The sequence below is a fragment of the Rhineura floridana genome, chromosome 5 (assembly GCF_030035675.1).
Source record: "Rhineura floridana isolate rRhiFlo1 chromosome 5, rRhiFlo1.hap2, whole genome shotgun sequence".
NCBI classification, from domain to species: domain Eukaryota; kingdom Metazoa; phylum Chordata; class Lepidosauria; order Squamata; family Rhineuridae; genus Rhineura; species Rhineura floridana.
The window spans coordinates 80,042,124-80,067,775 of NC_084484.1; the positions used below are offsets into that span (position 1 = coordinate 80,042,124).

The following is a 25,652-nucleotide window of genomic DNA, read 5'->3' on the forward strand; positions in this document are numbered from 1 at the left end:
CAATAGTGAGAAAAGTAAACAAGTGAATGGTGATCCAAATGTTTTTCATTCTCACGTTATGAAGCTAGCTGCCAGATGATGTATCACCTTCCCTACGCATGCAGGGTAGACTGAAAAAACAGCACCCAAGCCACCATTCAATACATGCACGTATTCTTTCCAACATGAATCTACAGGTCTCAAAAAGTAATGTGTGACAAAGTCCTCAAACACCTTATAACATGCCTCAAACATGGTCTCTTGTGCTACCAGCATGCCTTCACACCATCACTTTGCCAAAACATAAGGATAGGTAAATTGCTTTTGGGGAGGTTCACAATTATGATTTCCTATTTATTAATCTAAAAATATTTAAAATACATAAAAACAGCCACGGGAAGATATTGGAGAAATATAAAATAAATACAAATAAAAAGGGGGGGAGGTGAAGAGACCTTAAATGTGCTACTCACCATCTCTCAGCCTATCCTCCCCTCAGGATGAAAACAACGGAGAACCATGACCACCCCCAGGAAGAAGGGCACACTTAAAATGTAGAGGAAAAAATCATCTACAACCATAGTGTGAAATCAAATACTTATTAGGACACAGTATGAAGAAATATTTATATAAACATGACTATCAAATATGTTTATGAATTACACAATCTTTAAATATATTTATAGTGCAATCCGATGTTTGTTTACTCAGAAGCAAGTCCCAATGTATTCAATGGGGCTTACTCAAACTGGGAAGTGTGCAGAGAACTACAGCCTCAAGTGATAAGGAACTTGTTCTTTCAACTTGTTCTTTTAAGTTGAGACCTTATCAAAGTCTGAGTCTGTGTTGGAATTGCTTTTTAATATGTTTTTAAGCCTTTTCTTTGTTTTTTAAAAAATGTTTTTTTAAAGCTTTTAAAAAATATTTTCAAAGATGTTTTAATATATTTTAAAGTCTGTTTTTATGATGTTTTAAAGTGCTTTTAGTGCTTTTGTTTGCCGCCCTGGGCTCCTACTGGGAGGAAGGGCGGGATATAAATCAAATAATAAATAAATAAACTTCATTCACCCAACCCAAAATTCAGAATCATGCCTCTTTAGGCTGTTTTCCAACTGTTTATTCTTGCTTTATGGTTATTGGATTTTAAATGGCTTTATTTCTTGTTGTGAGCTGCCTTGGTTTCCAACCCTACCTCACAGGGTTGTTGGAAAGACTACACACACACACACACTGCAGATGTATAAATACATACAGCCCATATAATAGTTTATTGTCAAACCAGTTGGTCATTGCAGAAAAATCAGTATTAGTTTTTAAAAAATCAGTATTACTTTCCTACAGAATAAAAACTGTAATACCTAAGTAAGCCCTGCCTACTTGCTTTAAAATTGGACTGGAGAAGGGGACGGAAAGAGTTAGAACACAAACACAATTCTTTTTTTACATTCACTCCAAAGTCCCATTGATTTTCAGCATGTTCATAACCATGTCTATTCAAAAGTAAATCCTATTGAATTCAATGGGATTTACTCTGGAGATATGGGATTAGCAATGCTTTTACCCCCACAAATGCAAGTATTGGGAAGGTTTTGAAAACACTGCCCAGGATCTGACTCCTACACACAAGAGGGGAAAAAACTGAAATATATATACTTACCCAATTTATGAGATTTTCAGATAAACGGGGGGGAAACCACCATTTTCTGGCCTTGCAATGAGGTTTACTAGACACTGCCACAGGTCAAACAAACACTTCACTGATTGACTGCAATCCTGAATGGGCGGGGTTAATGCTACGAAGTGCTATACAGTAGTTTAAAAAAAGATTTAATGGGGCGGCTGACGTTTTTATGTATATCTCGAGAACCGGACAACCTAGAAACTTAATATTTTTTTAATTAAAGCTGAGAGTCACTCCCCTCTGATGGTGTCACCTGGTGCGGTCCGCACCCCCCACACCCCCCTAGTGATGCCACTGTACTGACATGCAGCTTATCAGGCAAAGGTGGCCTGGCATACGTCTGATATGGTCAGACATGCTCCCGCGGAGGGAGTGGCGTGGGGTTTGGGATCCACGGGCTATAGATTGGGCATGGAAGATGGTCAACCAATGGATTCGCTTGGCTCTTCTTCCACGTGGTGGGTTAACCATCCCACATCCACGCATTCGGCACTGGCAGGGTGAACTTTACAGGGCAGATGGCATTCACCTGTCTGACACAGGTAATGATATATTTCTTGGGGACCTGCAGGGGTGTCTGCAAGAGGTGCTTCTCAGCAGTGGGGCAAAGGGGGACTAAATAGAGATTTGTCCCCCTTTTGTGGCGGCAAGGTGCGGGAAGGGAAATAGTTAAGGACAGCTAGGTGGCCCCCTTAGGCACCTTTGGAGGTGATTGGCGGTTCCGGAGGGCTGTCTGTCATGGCTTTGAGGCTCGAGGACAGGATATGGGCTGCCTCTGGGGCCAACTTATCTCATCTACCCAAGGGTTATTCAACCCCGGGTGGGGATGACGTAGGAAGGCCCCCCTACTCACCTACAAGGTGTGGCCGGGGTAAGGGGTAAGCGGATGGGCTTGCCCTTGCCCCAGCAGGGGCTGGTCGCCCAAGAGCTGTATGGCAAGCTACTTGCTCATAGATAGTCCCGCACCTAGATTTTCCCTCTGCAGGTCACTTTAAAATTGGGTTTGTCTGCTGTAATTTAATAAAGTGGCCCTTGTTCAACCGAAGCTGATGTGTCAGTGTTTTATTTCGCCCCTCAACGGCAACTGCATATAAAATGTGTTTATTAGGAGAAATTTGCAGGAATTTCTTCAGTGGGAGACGGGAGAAAAATCTGCAATCAGAATGCTGAAGAATTTTTCACAAGGATTTTTTAAAGATGCAAATTGCTACAGAAATGCGGAGAAATGAATTTAAGGTTGGAAAAATGAAAGAGAACAGAAATTGACAGATCCTTCCATCTCTGACTGTAACATTTGTGGACTCATTTGTAAGACTGAGTTATGTACAACTTTTTGTAACTCCTTCTGCATTTATGGCCTTGTCTCTCCTGAAGAGGCTCCAAAGTTAATTCAGGCTGTTCTCATTTCAAAATAAAAAAAGTTGTTTAATTGGATGAAAGATCCACCATCAAACTGTTACATTTTATGTATGCATTTATTTTATCAACAGTTTTATATCTCCCCTTTTTTTCAGGACATGTCCTCACAAAGCAGTGTACAAAACCAACCATAAAACATAAAATCAACTATTTAAAATATATACCTGCACCGCCTTAAAATGAGCAGTAAAAACATTGATAAGACCAAGCAAATAAAATAATTAATAAAAAGCAGATTGAAAAAATGGATGACGGTGGGTGACAAAATAATAGGAAAGGAGCTTTATTTTATCCCCCAGATCTGGGGCTGCTGATGGGAGATGGGAGAAGAATCCTGCAATCAGAAGTGGCATATCATAATAATGTTGGTATAAGAAAAGGACTCAGAAGCTTCTTGTCCTATTAAAGCATCATTTTAAAAAGAAGTTCCACATTCAGATTTGGAACAGTATAAAACATGTATTCTCACCAGTCAGATGGCAGCTTACATCATCTTTTAAATTTACTGCCTAAACATGCCACTTATATAAAAGCCATTGCCTTTTACAGTGATTTTTTTATTCTCAGCTGTAGCAATACATCCTATTTATATGCACACAAAGTACTCTTAAAATGCCTCCAAGTATGTCTAAAGTCAAAGAAAACAGATCCAAGAATTCAAGACTACTGCCTGGTAAAATGCTAATGAAACATTTAAAACAGAACACATATTAATATATAGGATGTTTCAAATTGCCTGGTTTATGTTATCTGTATCAGCCTGATAAAGTGAATCCTAATATACTTTTTTTCCCCATGTGAATTTGCTGGGAACCTGGAACTCCAACTTGTCCCTGCTTTGATGACATATGTAGCTAGATGCTAGACAGTTTCAACTAAATGAATGCACTGCTGCAAAGCCACTCATACTGAACCTGAAGCTCTGATTAAGCATTACAAACCCCAGGGAAATAATTTGCAACCTCTGTAGTAAGCATAGCACCTGTGTTGAACAAATAGAAATATCAACTGGAGTAAATGAATTTTGGTAGGTAAGCAAAATAATAATAATGAGGTGCTCATGTGAATGATATGGTGCCTGCTGGCTGACTGTGACAGATTTAGGGCATTGTACACTAGTGGCTTAAAATGCAGTGTCATCATTTCCCCTGCTGTGTTTTGAGTTGCATTTGCATGTTGCTGAGAGGGGGTGGGGATGTCTTCACCTGATGCACATTGCCTATTTGGTTTCCCCACCCCTGCAACCCTCCTCCCAGAACTCCTATTGATGAAGCTGTCATCTGTGCATGTGTGCTCATCTGCTCATGTGAAACAGCTACCTCAAACGTACACACCTGGCTTAGCTGCAAAGTGAATGCGCCTTAAGTCTTCTAGATGGACTGAAGCTAGTTTGTGGGCAACACATCAAACAGCAGCATTTCTCAAGAAACAGCAGGATCATTATGGATTGTGGATAACATTGTGTGTTTGTGGCTCCAGAAACCAGCAGTGGGAGTACACTGGAGGCAAAGTGAACAGTAATGCGTACACAGCCTTAATGTCAACAGTTCTTAATGATCCTCAGCACTGCAGAGGCTTCATGTTTGCATCTCTACCCTATGGCCTGTAATGGCTAATTTGTATGACTCTTGAGGAGTTCATTTCAAACTTGGTTGATTTATGCTTTGGAAACAGAGTTTGCATCCACACATGGCAACTAGTTGTGGGAATAAATAATTTCACACATAAGGATTGGAACATAATTGTCCACAAATATTAACTGTGCACTTCTGCCCATGGGTGCAGAGTTTCCCTTCCATAAATTGCCAGAGCAGACGGTCTGATCTGGTCTGATCTAGTGTAAGGGTAGGGGGGCTTTAATCCTTTGCCCCATATTGTTTGTTGTTATGTGCCTTCAAGTCGATTACAACTTATGGCGACCCTATGAATCAGTGTCCTCTAATAGCATCTGTTATAAATCACCCTGTTCAGATCTGGTAAGTTTACATCAGTGGCTTCCTTTATGGCGTACAACTCCAGACTCTCCTTTCGCATCTGTGTGCATCAGCCTCTGGTGTTCCATTCGGCTTTGACCCAGTGGTGTCATTAGTCACAGCGTTACTCGGACTTGTCCTTTGTTCTTCCCCAGTAGCTTGGTGAGTGCCTTCTGACCTGGGGGTCTCATCTTCCAGCACTATCTCATGTTGCATTTTGGATACTCTGTTCATAGGGTTTTCATGGTAAGAGATATTCAGAGGTGGTTTACCATTGCCTTCCTCTGAGTCTGGATGCATCTTAGTCTTGTGTCTCAGCTTTGATCATTGCACCTTGGGTGACCCTGCTAGCAGTCTAGCCTCTTAGTCTAGACATCTGATGGCATTGCTCTCAGATTCTTCAACACTCTCAACCCCCTCACCACATTAAGGTGTGCATCCTAGAGGAGGTGTGCATCCTACACAGTCCCCCACACAGTGATCCAAATCCAGACTGGGAGCTCCAGACCTGCAGTTTGCATGGCAAGGAAAGGTCTTGTTCATTTCAATAGATCTTTTCTTGCAATGTAAATTGCAGGTGCGGGCAACTTGAGCGAGATCAAGACTGCAGTAGATGGCACCCTACTCCCCATTCTAAGGTCCCAGTCTGGATCACCCCCACACACACTGGAAAGTTGTGGGGGAACTGTATTCAAGGCTAGAACTACACAGTTAAGGTAATGTGTCATTTGTGCACTAAGATCTATGGTAAAACTACTGATGTGACTAGTTGTTGTGCATTGGGTCAACAAGAAAAGTCAATAAACTGGGTCAACAAGAATAGTCTCCTCAGAAGGTGGTATAAAATGGCCCTTAGAGGCCATTTTATAAGGCTCCAAAGAGGTCCCAAGTTGCTGACACAGTAAAGCCTGCTTCCTTCTTCCCAAATACAAGGGAATTGTTAACTAGAATTTGTGAAATAGAAAATGGTAATAAATTTACTTGAGATGTTCAGAAATTGGTTCTGGTAACTATCATGGCTGTGCAGTTGCTGTGTACAACATTGTATGTTTGTCTTAGAATCACTCTGGGATGTCTCACAAAACAAGAGTAGGCCAGCCAAACTTCACTGTGGGTTAAGTAAGGCCTCAGACTGGAACTAGATGACATGAGTCTATGCAAACCTTTCTTTACCAAATGACTGACTTTCCCACTCCTGTACTATAAGCTATAATGTCCTCCTGTGGTTAGACAAGGGATTGATTTGGTTCACTAGAAGAAGGAAAACCAAGGACCATTAAAAAAAAAGAGAAGAATGGAAACCTATATTTGGCAGGAGAACACTATAATGAGAGGATGTTAGTGACATATGCAGACAATGTATGCAAATAATGTTAGCACAGTGCTTCACCATGAAAATTCTCCAGCTTATACCTCATAGTCAAGAGTCTGAGGGCCAAAGGACACAACCATCCATATCTGCCTCATTCACACCTAAACAGCTCCTTTACATGAAAAGGAGCATATGGGAAGTGGAGCTAAGCGCCTCCCCATCTTATGTTGATACTTTCTGTTGTGTTATTGACCATGCTGGTTGGAAATGATGGAGCTGAAGTCAAGCTACATCTAGAGGGCCCCTTTAAGTGTTTTTTTTTTCATTCATGGACAATAAGGCTATCAATGGCTACTAATCACGATGACAAGGTTCCTTCTTCACTGTTGGTGGCAGTATGCTTTGAATACCAGTTGTTAAAAGAGAATTAGACAAATTCATGGAGGATAAGGCCATCAATGGCTTATTGCCATAATGAGTATGCTCTGCCTCCGTAGGCAGAGGCAGTTTGCTTCCCAATATCAGTTGCTACAAACCATAGGAGTGGAGAGTGCTCTTGCATTCAGGTCCTGCTTGTGTGCTTCCCTGGTGTGCATCTGGTTGGCCACTGTGAGAACAGGATGCTGGACTAGATGGGCCAAGGGCCTGAACCATCAGGCTCTTCTTATGTTCATATATTTACCTGCTTACTTGTATTCAAAATAAGCTGGCCTGGAAGAAAACTGCTTAAAGCAGGGGTGGAGTATCTTTTTCAGCTCAAGAGCCACATTCTTTTCTGAGGAACCTTCTGGGGGCCACATGATAGTGGTGGGCAGGGCCAGAAGCAAACGTGGGCAGAACAATGAACATATAATTGCCTTTCTACAGCAGGCTAGTTTCTTCACACACACACACACACACACACACCACTCTATCCTCCATCTAGACAAAAAAGAGTTATTATCTCAGTTCGAGGGCATATTCCATCCAGACAAAAATACTCAGGGAGGATTTGAAGCAAGGCTGGTGAGGAGTATAGCCACAGGAAGGAGTATGGCCTGAGGAAAGGGTGTGGCTTGGGAAGCATTACTGCATTTTTGGCTCCTAGGCTTAAGGTTCCCCACCCTTGACTTCAAGCAATAAAGTACAGCAAGGCAAGGTAGAGAGGGTTTCATTCTCCTCTCTGCATTCCTCTCTCTTTAAAGCAACCTGCATTTGTATTTAGAGGGCAGCGTTTCATGAGATTGGCCCCCACACACACTTTATCTGTGAACAGCAAACTCTTTCCTGTATAGAGACAACCCATAAATGTAAGAATCTCCCTGTCCTGGATCAGACTGCTTCTAAATTGTGCCTCAGTTGATTCTAAAGCGAATTTGCAATAATAGGTTATTACAGTTTTCTCACGTTCTTTTTATACAGTATAACAATTCTCCTTCCCACTTGTGTCCTCCCCCCCAAATACAGTGACCTCTTTTACAAGGCTAGTCTTATACAAGCCCTTCAACCATTTATCAAGTCATGTGAATGAATAAGTAAATGAGTCGAGTAAGGATTTAAGTAAATAAATAGCTATAAAGAATTGAAATCCCAGTTGGTAAATGGTAAATTTGAAAAGTTCCAATTTCTGCACTGTGTATATAGACTTCTTTGGCCTTCAAGTTCTAATAATCCACTCCAAATTTCCTGAAAGTTTGCTTTTTTTTGTAGTTTGTTGAATAGGACTTTCTATGGGCTGTCAGTGACAAAAGGTCCTGTACCCAACTGTTGATGCCTGGTCTGATCCGGGACTTTCAACATTTAAGGATTATTTGTTTTGCTGCTAGCATGGTCTAATAGAACCCTATTTTCTGCCTTTCTGACAGCTCCCAATTTGATACGTATGTGGCTGATTACAGCTGATTAAATTCTAACTCCAAGAAATTGACTCTGGTTTGTACTTCCTTCCAAAAGGGGTCTAAGACCAGGCACCTCCAGAAACAGAATAAAACACAAGTTTTAAAAACAATAGATTTTCAGAAATTGTGTTTTGTTCTGTTTTTATCTTATACACCACTTCATTAACTTTATGTTATGAAACGGTCTAAAAACTTGTTAGATAAATAAGGGAGGTGTGTCAAGTCTGTCTGCATCAATTTTAAAAATTCTAAAGAATGCTTGGCCTATTTTGGTAGGCAAGGCTTCAGAGTCTTGTCAAATGCATTTTATGTATTGAATATTATGCCTTCTGTTGACTCTGATAACTGATTTCATGCAGAAGTTTTCAAAGGTACCCAATGTATCCAATCAATAACAAATTATACCTGTTTTTTGCTATGCTTGTCAAATAATGATGTACAGAAGTTTCTAAAGTACCTTATATATTGAGAATGAAATACCACTGGGACTTTCCCAGGAGGATCCCTCCGCCTGTGTAGCTCTGAGACGGGCTCCCGTCTTAGATGAAACTTTTTCAGCTATAAATTCAGTCAGAAGGGTCTTTTCTGACTGGGGATAATTTCTTCCGGATAAGGAAGAAACGTGAGATTTCCCACATAGCTTTGTCGTGACTGTGGGAGTCTGGAATTCGTCAGAATTGTCTGCGAAAGAAAGGCTTCCAGCTGCTCAGACGGAGCGAGGATTTCTATGCTAGCTCAGCTGAATAAGTGACCCTTTTTTTTCTTTAAAGAACAACGGACTAGCAGGCAAACATCCTCCTGTCTATGCTTATCATTTTCTTATCTATACAGCTAAAGAGATTTGTCAAAGTAACAGCAATTAAGATAACCTAGGTGAGTTACGACTTTCCTTCTTTACTCATGGAACTAAGGGGGAAGAAAACAAAAATAGCCTATTTTTCTTTTATTGCAAAAAGCTGATATGGAAAATAGCATTTTAAAGATTACAACGGATGAGGGATTTCTGATTGGAAGAGATAAGAAAAATCTTTTTGATTTATAAGACTTTTGTGTAATATATGCATGGGACTATTTTCCCGATCTACTTTTTTTTTTGACGAATCTGCTCATTCTCTCTGCTACTAGTTATTTGGACGCTGTGAACTAAAGCTGTTTTTGCACTTCTGGGCATATAAGAGATAAGGACTGTCTAGCGTGTGATGTCAGTTGGTTGGAAAGATTAACTCCTTTGTAACTGGATAAAGAAATAAACTGCTCTTTGCTTGGGACATTGAAAATTGAAGGAGTTTTGTTCCTTTGGCTTTAAGAATGACAATTAAGAAGATTATGGATGTACAAGAAGGGACTTTATCTTTAGACATGTTTCAGAAAATAATGAATGAGATTAAGTCAATAAAACAAGAACTGAGAAATAATAGACAAGCGTGGAAAATTGAATTTCACGAAATGAGACAGGAGCTGAAAGAAATTCAGGATTCTATGAGAAAGGAGAATAAAGATAGATCTGGAAAACCAAAAAAAGATGAAAGAAAAATTAAAGGCAAGGTTCAAACTTTGGAGATTGGATTAAATATGGACATGAAAAAAGATTTGGATTTCCTGGCTCTGACGGATCCTGGAGACAAATATTATAGTTTGGAATTCAGCGCTGTCCCTGAAGGAATTGAAGAGATTGGAGATAAAGATATTATCGGTTCAAAAAAATTCCTGGACTGGAAGGATTTGATGGAATTTGAAATGGAGAAAGTTAACAGAATTAATCCCTGTTTTGTGTCAATGGAAAAATCTTCAAGAGATGTACTAGTGTATCATGTGGAAAAGAGGAACAGAGATGCAGCTTTGCAGCAATACTTCAGTGATATGTTCGGAATTCATGGCAAGAAAATATCTGTGATGGAGGAAATTCCTATCAGACTTTTATTATATGACTATGACAGCAAGATTTTTGGATGTGTGGAGATGGAAGATGGAAGATGGACCTAATACGGATAAAGACAGAAGAGCGATTTGAAATTACTGGATTTAGTAGACTTGATGAGTTGGATTAATTGACATGTTTATTTAGGAAAAAAATTGATTGATATATATCTCAAGGATTGGAAACTTCTCTTTGACTTTTTGTGGAAGATTAAAATGATATGATGTTAATGAGATTTGAAACCAATTAAGATAACTGCTGGAGGAAGGTGATTTTATAATCTATTAAGAGATAGGTTTGTTATATATTATAGATTTATAGCTGAACTATGACAAATTGGAAGTCAATATTTTTATATTTTTTCCTCTCTTCTTTTCTTTTTTTTATTGTATTAGTTATTGATTTGTTTTTTTTTGTATTGTTTTGGTTTTGAAAATTTGAATAAAAATTAATTGAAAAAAAAAAGAGAAAGAAATACCACTGAGTTAGTACTCTTAACAATTGATCCTATTTCTAAAATTTGGGTACAAGTAAAAGTATTCTAATCAGCATGCTCCTAAGAGAAGACAACTATGAATTATCATTCCTTTAAATTTTGAAAACATATGCAGTCACTATGGTGACCATCTATAGCATTCTAGTAGCTCTGTGCATAGCAGTGCACTTTGCTTGGAAATTGTTCTGGTGTTTTCCCCTGCACTGCGTAAAATGAATTAATACTGAGGTGAGAGTACAGTGAAGAAAGTCTCCTTAAAATGCTTACCAATAATGAGAAATGAAAACGATTTGCTACACCAAATTGGAACTTGGCAATCTCATAAATTGTTCTACATCTTAGCAGGTGATGGATAATCACTGTTGTAATGAGCTGAAAGAGTATTTTAAAGGGAGCCTGGGACTTAGTGCTAGTAATATAGGAGACATGCTCTGCAGCAAATGTATACCAAATTGATCAGGTTGTAAGATTTAAGGGCTTTGAATGAAAGGCCTTTGCCACAGTTACCTATCCAGATTTAAACCATATATTCACCAGTATCTCTGTTCTCCTATCAAAATGCTGGTCCCTGCCTTTTCTCTAATCAGAATTTTTTAATCTTTGTCAGAAGAATCTTCATCAGAGTACAGCTGAATTAAGCTTTTAGACCTTGTAAAAGAATGCTTCCAGAAATATTGTAAACAGGTCATTCAGATATCACAAAGAACTGGAAACAGGTTCTTTTAACTTATCGGATTTTCCCAAGAAAGGATAAATTCTGATTAAGTGGGAGGCAATATAAGCTGGCATTTTGATGCTGACAGTGTTGTATGCATGCTGTAAAAAAACACAAAAACCCCTGCATGCATGAGGACCATCATCCCACACTAAGCGTCTTTCTGGAAGTACTCTAAGTAACAGCTTCACCAATTATAATCTTGTATGCCACCCTGTTATCTCACAAAATCTATCCTGGTCTAGACCAGTGGCTCCAAACTCCCTCCCCCCTCCCCACATGGACCACTTGAAAATTGCTGATGGTCCCCAGGGAGACATGGCACCTACTTTCAGCACCAGGAAAAAACGTTTTCCCCCCTCCTGGGCATATGGGCAGCTTTAATGATATTGTTGTTACAGTTACTCAGTAACGAATGAATGAATGAATGAATGAATGACAGTTACTTAATCCAGGCTTTAGGGAGTGTTCTTTATTGTACTTTTTCCAATCATGTGTATTGTTTCAATGTGGTTTTATCACATTTTATTCTGTTTTATATATTATAAATTACTTTGAGACAAGTCTAACAAATCAAATCAAATCAATCCTAGCAACACAGACTGTGGTTCTTGTCATGTGGCCCAGCTTCTCCAATGAGGAATTGCAGCAGGATGGGCCAAGGGGGCAACTGCAGTCATGCCACTCCCAGAAAGAATCAAGCCTCAGAGAAAACCACGATAACTTTAGCTCAGACTGTATAACTTGTCACATGATTTTGTCTGTAGTTATACAATTGCATGTTAGATGTGGGGAACCTTTGGCCTGCCAGATGTTGCTGAACTACAGCTCCTCTCATCCCTGGACACTGGGCATGCTTGCTGGGGCTGATGGGAGTTGTAGTCCAGCAACATGTGGAGAGCCAAAGGTTCTCTACCCCTCCTGTAGGGAATGGTTGATTTCGACCAGACTGTACATAATAGGAGCTGAAAGCAGAGTTTGGAAGATTACTTTTAAAAAGTAATAAATTACAGTTACAGTTACATGGCCCAAAACAGTAGTAATTATTGTTACAATTACAATTGCTCTGAAAGTAACTGATCACTTTACTTTTCCTCCAAAGTAATCACTACAATTACATTTCAGTTACTTTAAAAAAACGCCTACAAGGTGCTGGCCTTGGCTGCTGCACATCTAAGTAGCCTAAACACATACAGAGATAGTAGAATAATTATTTTATCCATAAGATAGCAATGGTGGTCTCTCTGCTGGTAAGGGTGGTGGGGAGGGAAGCTGAGGCCACAACTCAGATCTTTGCACGTCAAACCAAGTGCACACCCCCCTCAGCCAGCAAGCATAATCTCTCTCACTTAACCACCTCCCGGACCCTGCCCTGCCACCAACTAGAGGACACTCACTCAAGCAAACATTTTTCCCTGAGATGCACAAAAGTTAAAATATTGCAAACGCAGCACAGTAGCCAGAGAGGGTGATGGAGGCCACTTTGTGTGCCAAGTGCAAACACAGTATTCACTCTCTCTCTCTCTCTCTCTCACACACACACACACACAAGTTGTCATCTTTCACCTCCACAGTTCTTTATCTCCATTCTGCTGCTGTCTCCTCCTCCTTTATCCATGTTCTTGACCTCCGGATCCTTTCCCCCTCCACTCCATTCTTCACCACCACTCTCCACCCCGTCTCACTCTCCACCTCCTTCCTCGTTGCCTCCTACCCATCCACAGAGCATGTGGAAAGAGAGATACTGCACAGAAGCCCAGTTTGAGGCACATGATTTTCATCCACAAATCAGAGGAGCAGAAGACTTCCCCTGCTCCCCCCAAGTAATGCCTAAAAGTAATTCTGGAAATGTTACAATTACCTTACAAAAGTAGTAAAAGTACTCCTAGTTCTATTACAATCAAAATGTAAAGGAATTACCCACTAGTTACTCAAAAAAGTAATGAATTACAAGTAATTCGTTGCTTGTAACTAGTTACTTCCAAGCTCTGGCTGAAAGTTATGACTAAGGTCAGTTACCTTTTTCCATCATGCAACTGGCTGCTTGCTTACTATGCAGGCAGCTCAGTTCACACAATTCTGTGTCACTGTATGCACACAACCACAAGATCAAATGGAAAATTCAGCAATATAAACCCTTGCTCATTTGCCCCTTGCTCGTTTGGCTCCACCGCACTGGACAAGTTGCTTCTGGTGGAGAGCTAGAAGGAGGGATATTAGACTTGTTCTGCTGAAGGGTTGAATGATATTTTGGGGCTCTCACTACCTTGTATAAGGTAAATTAAATTCATGTACATGTATGGTTAATTAAGAAGGGGATGGGAAATCTTTTGTATTTTATATATCTGGAATTATTTGTTATAATTTCAGGTCTATGTCCTTCAAGCTACACATTATAAGTTTGCTGTTTGCTGTGGTTGTCCTGTTGCTTTGGGACAAAAGCTGTTTTCAAAGAAGCAGCTCTGAAGCATCCAGCACCTTGGTGGTTTAGAGAGATATTTTGACTAGCTGATTACCAAGTATGCAAGCCAGAATTATCTAACTACTTCTTTGGACTCGGAGTGATGATTTGCATTGTTTGTGTTGTACAAATTATGCATTAAGTTCTTGCTGGGCAATTGCTGTATTGTTTTGTATAAGTACCCGGCATATGCTGGGGGGTAAAGAAAGGCCAGGGAAGGAACTGGCAATCCCACCCCATATATACGGTCTGCCTAGTAAACGTCGCAAGATGTCACCCTAAGAGTCAGAAACAACTCGCACTATAAGTGCGGGGAGACCTTTACCTTTTTTTTTTGTATAATTATGGTTCCAAGTTATTTGTTTGTTAATTCTTACCTGCCCTTCACTTGAAGGCCTAGGGTAGATTACAACATTATAATACACAATTATACAACTCAATAAAACTGTTACAATTGTAAAACAAGTAAAACTATTCCCTATGGAACAGAACTTAAGAAAAATGGTTCATATTAACTCCTGTGAAAGTTGTACTTCACCCAAGCCCAGCAGCAGTCAGCAGAGCAGTGTTGTGCACTTGGCCTCCTGATGCCAAGTGTCACTGCCGCTAACCAAGTGAGGGAGAGGTGAGGCACGGGGAGCTCAACACACTGTGGGTACAGCGGTAGACCCAACCCAACACTCCTGCCACCGTACCCATACCATGCCTTCCCTCTTGTTAAGTGGCAGCGATGCTTGGCAGCAGGAAGCCAAGTGCACAACACTGCCCTGTCTGTGCTTCCCTTCCGACCCCTGTTGCCTATGCCTCATAAGGCCACACAGGCAGTGGTTATACCTACAGAATATTTTAAAGAGATGGGGCTGGCCGAATGTTCTCTCAGGGATCTCCTCCCCAAACCTGTACATCTGTAGTTGGCTCAGGCATATTCTCAGGGGACGGGCATAGCTCAGTAGTAGTCCATCTGCCTTGTCTTCAGTACCCAGCATCTCCAGGTAGGGCTGGGAGAGAGCCCTGTCTGAAACCCTGAAGAGCCACTGTCAGTCAGTGTGGACAATACTGAGCTAGACTGAGCTAGATGGACCAATGATCTGACTCACTATAAAGCAGCTTCCTATGTTCCTATGTGTTAACAGATGTTTATCATATCAACTTCTACTTTTGATGATGGGCCAGAAAGGAAGGAAGTTATTTATTCTTTTGTCCAATGCCTTACCAGAAGGAAGCCTGGAGTTTTGGATTCAGACTGAGGTCAGACTGAAGAAAGGAGAGGTGGCTGAGTTGTGCTTTGTAAAGATCTGATAGTGCTGGCATTTCCCCAAAAATCTCATAGGAAGAAGTGATTTTGGGACATTTGTTGGAGTTAACCTATGCTCGGTCTGTCTCTATGTGCATATTTAACAACATCACAATTCTCCAGTTACCTCATTCAAAAGAAACAGGTTCTAAGTAAACACTGGAGTTCAGAGAACTGGATTGTGCATGTTAACACTATAAATATACCTTTTCTTTTGGATATCTATAACATAATATCTCTCCAGTCATCAAGACTTTGAAGTATAAATGGGCAAGCAGAGGACCAGAATACGATGGAGATCCTTGGGGGAACAGAGAACAACATTGGATGTATCTCTGTGTTCCTTCAAAACAGCAAATAGCAATCTGCAGGAAAACAAAAAGAGATGGGAGCTATGAACAAATGCCCAATATTACAATTAATCATTCTTTCATTAGAGACACATATTTTACCATTTTTCATGGATATATATCTGGGTATGACTTAGAACATGAAAATTTAGTGTTGTTGTCAACTTATTATTGGAATGTTCCCTGCAGCTGATTGAAGGGGCTCTAATTTTCTGTTCGCTGCCACTGGCAAATCTTTGTGTCATAAGGCACTCTGCCAAAGAATGATGAGGATCCAACCTGCAATCAATGGTATTCTCTGTTTTGGAATGCTTTCCTAAACACTATAGGTCATGGTTCCAGAAATGCCAAGCAACTGAATGGTTGACAGGATCCAGCCCTTCTCTTATAGCCTATAGTGTGCACTCTTCAAATTCAAAGCTGGCAGTGATGAACTAATTGAAAATTCATTTAAGTTTATGGCCAGGTCCCTGCTCCCTCTTGCAATTGATTATGGTTAGTTGGAGGCATTAAGCCATTTTGCAAAGAAATGGTGATGATGACATCAAAATGCAAGTCAGATTCAGTAGAATCTCTATTTGCCAAATATGTCAGTTACTGCTATTTCTAAAGCAAGCACAGCATCTATTTCCTAAGCACTACACCTTGAGGGGAAAACACATGTATTTGGAGGAGAAAAGGTCTGCAGATCCATTGAGAAAATACGAGGGATTGTATATGTTTCTGTTAAAAAAATACGCACACAATTACACTATAATCACTTGTTTATAAATGAAACATTATGTTTTTGGTTACTGTTTCCCCCATATCTTTCAAAAAAAGACCCAGTGTTACCTGGTACTAAGCAACTCCTTTTGTAAATCAGCCTGTCATCAGGTCACACTTTGCTATTTAGTTATTTTTAGCCCTCTCATTACACCTGGCAATCTTTGCAGTTAAAGTACTGCCATCTGGAGTTGTTAATGACATGGTGATGGAAGTGTAATCACTGGATAACTTTGCTCAGCTTTTCCCCAGGGCATAGAAATTGTGATACACATTTAATTTATGTTATATTGCACTCATTGCTGGTTGCGCTTATAGTACAAGCACAGTAATAGCCACATTTTGGCACTTCGTTCCATTGCGCAGCCAAATACATTGACTATATATCAACAGCAAGCACAGAGCATATCAGCAAAATGCTACTGCAGATGAAAGAAAATAGCAATTCAAGGAAAAACCTGTATTTACTTTTTCTCGGGGTTTAATAAGATTTGTACATCAGAATGCATTTCTGTTTATCTTTCATCTCTGCAAAAACTTCAATTGTGTCTCTTTAACCTGTGGAAGGTAAATTTTAGCTGCATTGTCTGCATTGCCTCTGAGATAGCACAGAATGATTTTTCCATTGTGCTTTGAGGCACAGCAATTTATATATCAGGACAGCGAGCTCCACTTTTCAGCAAGGAATTGTTTTGCCTAGTCAGGGGAAATACTGAGAGGCAATTTAAGTATCTTGCTATTTACTTGCTGAAACATTTTAACAGGTAACAATCAAGATCATGCTCTTATTCACAACAAATGGATTTCCCCCCTCTGAGTACCATTATCTGAGTGCCAAAGGAGGATTGGGAAAATAGGCCTGTAGTTAATGAAAAGGGAATTCTTGAATACTACAATGTGCTTGTTGTGCTTACGGTAAGACAGCACATTTATTTGCTTTTAATGTGTCAGTGATGACAGTCAAGACCAGCAAGCTGCTTCCTTCCTGCCCTTTGGACACAATTGGGTGACTATCAATATCCATGCTATGTCCATGCTCTGAAGACAATACCATACTTTAGACACAATTGGTGACCATCAATAACCATGCTATGTTCTGATGTGATATTCTGGAAACCTTCACTCATTTTCAAAGAACTTGGTCCCATTTTTCTTTTCCCTATTTCTTGTAAACAGTAGTTTCTTTTATATACATTTTATTCAAGGTCCAGCTCAACAGCTCAATCTTAACACTTTTCTACAATTTGTGACAGAGCAGAAATTTATGCATGTTTGTTTTCCAGATTTACAATCATAAACTTTGAAACAGTGCTCCAAAGAACCATGCAACTGCTTCCACATTCTAAAAAGACATTTTGGATCTCTGTCTCTTGAGCTGTACCACTATATATGTAGTGAGTGGCAGATTTTGAAAATGAGGACAGCTGTTCTGACAAAATGGTCATTTAAAAAAACCAGCACCAGACTTGAAAACCTCTATATACTGTAGCAAATCTTCTACACACCTTGCCCATGGAGGAAGCCTATGCAGGGAAATATTTGATGTAGCCTTCATTCATAGCAACTAGACAGAGGATAACTCTCAGAAATGTGGTTTGTTTAAATCCATTATTAATGGACTATTCTTTCTTAGACATGTGTCATGTTGTCAATAGTGATATTATTTCACGGCACATGTTTACTATGTGCTTGAAGTTCCTTATGGGTTAATGGAACTTCATGTATGCACCATGAGAATGGTACCATAGATATTATATTTGTCCTGAGGCTGTATCCTGAGTTAATGCAAATATGATTGCATCTATGCTTTCAATGGCACAATCACAAATTACACTTCCCTATTACCTAAAACAAACATTGTAACAATATCCAAAGTGCATATATACACATGCACACATGCTGCATAACAGTAATTCAAAAATTAAATGTAGGTTTTGCACTGACGCCTGCATAGTGTTTAATACTGAAAAGGTCCTGGTACCAAGTTCACAAAATCAAACTGGATGGATTGTGTGCTGTGACTATGGTGCCCATGTATCCTACATTACAGAGGACACAATGGGGTGTCAGAGGACAGCCCCCTCTTTGAAGTCATCTTCTGTTTGAAGGGCTGTTTGGTCCAAGTACAGTTAAGAAAAAAGAGCTGGACTCTTGAAGCTGCCCCTCAACCATTAGCACCTAAGAGCAGGCAAACAAGTTATCTGATCACAGTCTTCCTTACCATGATGAAATACACTGTATTTCTATTTAAAAGTAATTAAATAGGTTTGCAATTATAGATATAAATTAACACATGCAAATAGGGACCCACTTTTACCCTCTTCTTGGTGATGTTTAAGTGGCTATCCTGTTTGTGGTCTCCATAGCTTCTAATTCTGAAAAGGTCCTGGCACCAGATTCACAAAATATATACAAAGGCCCTGTTATTTCTGGAGACTGGTATAGTCTCGAGAGGTAAAATTTTAGATCACATGCTGTCTTTAGAAGACATGGATGAGTATGAGTATGTTTCTCTGGCATTTTAAAAAGAAAACTGTGCACTCCTAAAGGGCAAAGAGATGCTTTTAATCAACAGAATGAGAGAGAAATCAGATAACTGCTTTCAACCTATAGTGGAGTGCATTTACCAACAGAAAAAATACAAACCAATAAAAGCTAATACGGAACACAGTAAGATACTATCTTATAGATAGATGATAGATAGATAGATAGATCACAAAATGTATATAAATATATATTTAAAAAGTATAGACAGCTCTTAGATATTATAGTAATTAACACAGATGCTCCTAAACTCCCAGGGAGCACATGTCTAGCAGTTAAAAGGAAATGTCTTTAGCTATACTCCTTTTTACCATATATACTAGTGGCATACATGGGTAAGAACCCCAAGATTCGTCTTGTAATTTGTGTGTGTGTATGATCTTAATATCAAATCAAATCAAATTTTATTGTGCGGTCACAGACCCAACATACAGTTGATTGATCAAGCAGTATAAAACATATGATAATACAGCACAATGGTACAAAATAATTTTATCCTAAACAGATTAAAAAGTGTCCTTCTTATGTAAAGACTGGGCTAGATTAAGAAACTTTGCAACTGTCTCTGAGATTAGTTTGTCAGAATCTGACATTAGGTATTGCAAATACCAGTCAGTAAATCTTCCTGGGAAACGTTTAATTATAGGAGAAATAAGTCTGGAGCGTTCAGTGTTATAGAAATTGGAAGAGAAAAGAATATGGACCAATGATTCGACATCAACAGACGTACAGGGGCAAACTTGTTTGATTTTAATATTCTGATCCATTTCTTAGATGCTCTGTGCTTTTTTTGCTTTGATCTGTGTTCTGAGCTGCTGTCTTTAAACTAAGCTCTGTGGTCCTCATTCACAATAATGGGGAATTGGAAAATGCCGTAACGTTTTCCCTTTTGGCCAAAGTGGAGGAAATGTATAGCCACAGGAGTCTCTCCAGAAAGGATTAAGCCTGTTGAACTGCAGACAAATAAGTCCAGGGGCTTTCTGTGGGGGAAGTAAAAGGGATTCATTTTCCTCCATGATTGCTTGAGGGGCATGGGTTTGTCTTTTGCTCTTTCTTAAAATAGTTAAGAGGTGGCCAGATGGAATGTATTCTTACTTGTACATTTTTGAAAAAGCTTTGCTGCTTTGCCCTTTCCTTTCCGGCACCTGTTTGTGTTTTCTAATAAGCCTTACAGGCATCTGATAAGCTTTGCAACATAAGGCTTTCCAAAATGTTGCCTGCAAAATTGTGAAGGGCTCCAGTGTTTTTGTTTGTTTGTTTCTGCAGAGCAGTGTAGGATTTTTCAAAAACTTAAATGAATGCTTTAACTTAAAACAAACCTTCCACTGCTGTGCTTTAACACAAACAAACAAGACTGCTCTGCAGGTAACAGTTTAGACATGCTTCCTTTTTGTAAAGCCTGTGGATCTAGAAAAACATAGGGATACAGGAAGGCTTTGGGGGGGAGGGGTCCTGATCTGACTTGGGAGGAGATTAACATTGTGCTTTGACTCGAGGTGGGGGGAGATCCCTGAATCACTCTATTTCTCCTTATTGTTCATTCCCCATGCTGAGCTGACGCAAATCCCAAGTATGCCATATGCCACCATTTAGAGTCTATGTTATACACATATTACCTTGCTAGCCTACTCCTAAAGGAATAAAATGAAAATACCTATGGAAAGACCCAGCAGATGCAAATTTTGATCTTGGATTTCCTCTAGTATTTTACCCAGCTTTCCTAGTCTCATCATGGCCCATGATTTGTCCTGAATCTTGATAAATCAATTTTGTACACTTGACAAACCCACACAGGGCCAGTGGCTACCAGGTCTCACTTGTCCCAGCCCAGTGTTATGAAGCTTTATTGAAATATGAAAAAGCTTAATGGAATTACTTGTACCCAGATGGCTAATATTTTCCCTGTGGCTAATATGAGTATGGATTTTAGCATTAAAGGTATTGCTCACGGTTTTAATTGCACTATTTTTAAATTGTTTTTAAGTATCTTGAGTGCATGTTAATGTTTTAACGTTGCAAACAGTTTGTTTTTAGCTTAATGCAGATACTTGTATCTTTTTATTATATGTATCCACTTTTATCTGTAAGCCGCCTTGAGTTCCAATTTTGGGAAAAGGGCAGGGTAAAAATAAAGATAATAAATAAATAAAATAAATAAATAGGTCTATGATGGCCAGCAGGACTTAGCAAAAATTGGATCCCCTCAGCAAATCCATTGGGGGTTCTGAGGTATAGTAGTCTATAGCCAGGCAAGAGTTACAATTACAGTCACCTATTTCTGACATTGTTTGCCATTCCATTTGGCTTCTCATAGAGAGAACAGTGAAGACAGAAGAGATTGCAGCTGAGAGGAACATAAACGATTTAGCACTCAGGGTGTGAGTTATGAAGACACGCTTAGCCTAGAGGTTACAGTACATACTGTAGTTCAGAAGAATTGAGGCTAAGAGTGCAGCTCATAAAGGAATGAAATATACTGTAAGGAGGATACAGACTGATACCTGTCTGTGGCAATTGCTTCTCAAACAGGAGGTGACAAGTGCGTTAAAAAACAAGTCAGCATGTGCTACCCAGGCAAAGTTAATTTGTCCTAGACAAGAAGAAAGCACTGATTCAGCAAAATGCATTTCAGCAAGAAGAATCATCACATATATCAAAAAGAATGATCACATATGTTTAAAATAATAAATATGGATCTTTCCCCTTTTAGCCATTTTGATTTTCTGTTGCATGTGGAATTCATTTCTACATAAAAATTAATTTCTACATAATTTCATAGAAAAAGGGATGGAGGCTCCATAGTACCTCTTCCAATGGCTCCCTAGATTTCTATTATGCAATAAAATCAACTCCAAAGATCTAATCACTAGAGCTCAAATTTCTATCTGAAGAAGCATCTTCTTCTGCTGGCATACCTGCATTCATCCTAGTGAGGTGGTACCAGCCATAAGAGCTCACCTGATCTAACAGCTGAGTTGCTGCTGCTTACTAGGAAGGAGAGGGGGTGGGGAGGTGCCAGGGAGGTCAGTGGGGTGCAAACACAATAGAATCAGCATTGGCGTTAGATTGGCTCCACTGGTATGCTTGCACCGCATCAACCTGCCTGTTGCATTGCTTGTCCCCCTCTCCTTCCCCGTAAGCATCAGCAACTTAGTTGTCGGGGAGTTAGGTGAGCACAGTTGCCTTACCATGCTATCTGCTCTTTTCTACCCTTTTGGGCAGTGGCTCCTCTGAGTTTCAGACTGGAGTCTTTCCTAGTCCTATCTGAAGATGTGAGGGATTGATCCTGACACCACTTGCATGTAAAGCATGTGTTCTACCAATGAACTACAACCCCTCCAGTTTCAAGATCCACATGGTAGTTATAAAAGCTAGTCTTCTGTACATGGAAAAAAACAGAAAGCAACTCGCTGGAGATGCAGCAGATCTGTATACTGAAAATACTTTCTGAACAACTGTGCTTGGAGTGGAGAGGGCTAGGCATGAGGGCAATGAGAGATTAGACTATTCATGGAAGGACACTGAGGAGTGTACATTTGATGCTTTCCTATTTGAATACAATTTTCTAAAGTCATGTTTCTATAACTAGCTTCCTTGATGTTTTGTATCCAATTAATTAGGCTGGGGAAACAATACACTTCAATCAAAGCTTCTAAAATTACTGCACTGTGCTCAGAGGAAACCATTCTCAATTTACAAAAGGACTAACAAAAAACCCTTGCAATTATTAGTTGGGGGCAGGGTTGACAATATGATGGCAGCAAATCTACTGATTGTACATGTGTATAATCCTATTTTTTAGGGCAGAAGGGTTAATTGAGGAAACAACTGTATAGCTGTCTGATTCAGAAAGTAAATGTACGCTTGTTCAAGGATTTAATTTTTACTTAGAAGGTGAAGCCCTGGGATTTCTAGTTTGAATGGTGTATGGATTGAGAGAAATCCTCCATCCTTGGGTTCTTGATTGCTTTTAAACAAAGCATTTAATTAGACTTCTTGTTAAGACACACAATCAGATATCTGACTGTTTTGAATTTGTGTACGTAAACCTCTGCCTCATATATTTATTTTCTGCAGATCTTTGTGACTGCAAAGAAAGGAGTGTCACAGTAGAAAAGGGTTCATCTAAATGGCACTGGGGATCTTCCTTTTGCATAATCTGTATTTTTTTCTCATTCAAGCCAAGATTCAGACATCTGTGCTGCAGAATAGTAGACAATAAAAAGACAATAGTACAATAAAAGCTACAAAATAAGCTACATAGGGAAAGGCCATAGCTCACTGATAACTCATCTACTTTGCATGCAGAAGGTCCCATTATTTAATCCCTGGAATCTCCAGGTAAGACTTGGGAATGTCTTTCATCTAAATCCTAGAGAGCTGCTGCCAGTCAGTGTAGGCAATACTGAGCTCGATGGGCCAGTGGTCTGACTCAGTGTAAAGCAGCTTCCTATGCTCCTCTATGCACAAGCAAGCAGAAAGAGATGCCAGCTCAGTATTACTTAATATCAGACAAAAGTTAGTTGATATGATATTAGTTGATGATAAAAGGATGGTTCAGAAAAACAACATATTTTCATGGCACATGGGCAAACATTTCTCTCACTGGCAATTACTATCTGAACACCATAATACCTCCGTTAACAAAGTACATATGGTCCTGGACATCACTTCTTTAATAGGAACGTTGGTACCAGAGGTAGAGATAACCTGGAAAGAATAGGGATAGGTTTCTACACCACAAAAAAGAAGAGCAGTTCACCATAGACAGAGAAAAGAAATGGCGGCACAGCTACTCAATGAGGAAGGCAAAATGATAACATGACAAAGAAAAGGCAGAAGTGCTCAATTCCTACTTTGGCTCAGTCTTCTCCCAAAAAACCGTCTATGACCCTCCTGGGAAACATGAAGTAAAAGGGGCAGGATTGGAGCTTGAGCTTGGCAGACAAATGGTCAAGGAATACCTAATCACTTTGAACGAGTTCAAATCAGCAGGGCCCGATAAACTGCATCCTAGAGTATTGAAGGAACTGGCTGAAGAACTCTCAGAACCTCTGTCTATTATCTTTGCGAAATCGTGGAGGACTGGTGAAGTGCCGGATGACTGGAGGAGAGCTAGTGTTGTCCCTATCTTCAAAAAGGGCAAAAAGGAGGAACCGGGGAACTACAGACCAATCAACCTAACATCAATCCCTGGAAAAACTCTGGAGCAGATTATAAAGCAATCTGTAAGCACCTTGAAAACAATGCAGTGATTACTAGGAGCCAACACAGATTTATGAAGAATAAATCCTGCCAAACTAATCTTATCTCATTTTTTGATCGGGTAACCTCCCTTGTAGACTGTGGGACTGCTGTGGACATAATATATCTTGACTTCAGCAAAGCTTTTGACAAAGTGCTCCATGATATTCTGATTAGCAAGCTAGCTAAATGTGGGCTGGATGGAATAACTATCAGGTGGATCCACAGGTGGATCCAGAATCGTACTCAAAGAGTGCTTATCAATGGTTCCTTCTCAAACTGGGCAGAAGTAACAAGTGGGGTACCACAGGGCTCAGTCCTGGCCACAGTGCTCTTCAACATTTTTATTAATGACTTAGATGAGGAGGTATAAAGCATGCTTATCAAATTTGCAGATGATACAAAATTGGGGGGCATAGCTAATACCGTGGAAGATAGAAACAAAATTCAAAGTGACCTTGATAGGCTGGAGCATTGGGCTGAAAACAACAGAATGAAATTCAATAGGGATAAATGCAAAGTTCAACACTTAGGAAAAAGAAACCAAATGCACAGTTATAAGATGGGGGATACTTCGCTCAGCAATACGACATTTGAGAAGGATCTTGGAATTGTCGTTGATCACAAGCTGAATATGAGTCAATAGTGTGATGTGGCTGCAAAAAAGGCAAATGCTATATTAGGCTGCATTAACAGAAGTATAGTTTCCAAATCACATGAAGTATTAGTTCCCCTCTATTCAGCACTGGTTAGGCCTCATCTTGAGTACTGCATCCAGTTCTGGTCTCTGCATTTCAAGAAGGATGCAGACAAACTGGAACAGGTTCAGAGGAGGGCAACGAGGATGATCAGGGGACTAGAAACCAAGCCCTATGAGGAGAGACTGAAAGAACTGGACATGTTTAGCCTGGAGAAGAGAAGACTGAGGGGAGGAATGATAGCACTCTTCAAGTACATGAAAGGTTGTCACACAGAGGAGGGACGGGATCTCTTCTCAATCATCCCAGAGTGCAGGACATGGAATAATGGGCTCAAGTTGCAGGAAGCCAGATTTGAACTGGACATCAGGAAAAACTTCCTGTTAGAGCCATACGACAATGGAACCAATTACCTAGAGAGGTAGTGGACTCTCTGATGCTGGAGGCATTCAAGAGGCAGCTGGACAGCCATCTGTTGGGAATGCTTTGATTTGGATTCCTGCATTGAACAGAGGGTTGGACTTGATGGCCTTATAGGCCCCTTCCAACTCTACTATTCTATGATTCTATGATATTTCAGCAAACTTTTTATTCAAAACTAACAATACACATGTCTGAAATGAAACAACCAGGTCAGGTAAGCCTTGCATACAAACCACTTGAAAGCTTTTTCCAAAATGCATCCAGGGATGCATGTCTCGCCTTTTTTATTTTATCATGTAGCATCTTGCTATAGCCATCTAAAGCTTTGAGCACAGTTCTCTGTACACTCGAGCAGGCAGGCAAGAGGAAGCTGTCACCACCACCCTGTGCTTGTGCTCTCTTTCTCTCTCTCGCTGCCGTCCTCCCCTGCACTCGAGCAGATGCATCTGCAATAAACAGCGCTTTCAGGGCACCCAAAGCACTGTTTATGTGCAGGTGCCTGC

General features: G+C 40.0%; 1 long non-coding RNA gene across 1 annotated transcript in view; it reads right to left on the bottom strand.

The window, feature by feature from the left end:
* LOC133385853 (uncharacterized) overlaps positions 1-25,652 on the bottom strand; it is a 131,481-nt gene that overhangs the window by 55,197 nt on the left and 50,632 nt on the right. The window contains exon 2 of the long non-coding RNA XR_009762977.1: positions 15,332-15,490. This is a non-coding gene — a long non-coding RNA (uncharacterized LOC133385853). The remainder of the gene's footprint in view (positions 1-15,331; positions 15,491-25,652) is intronic.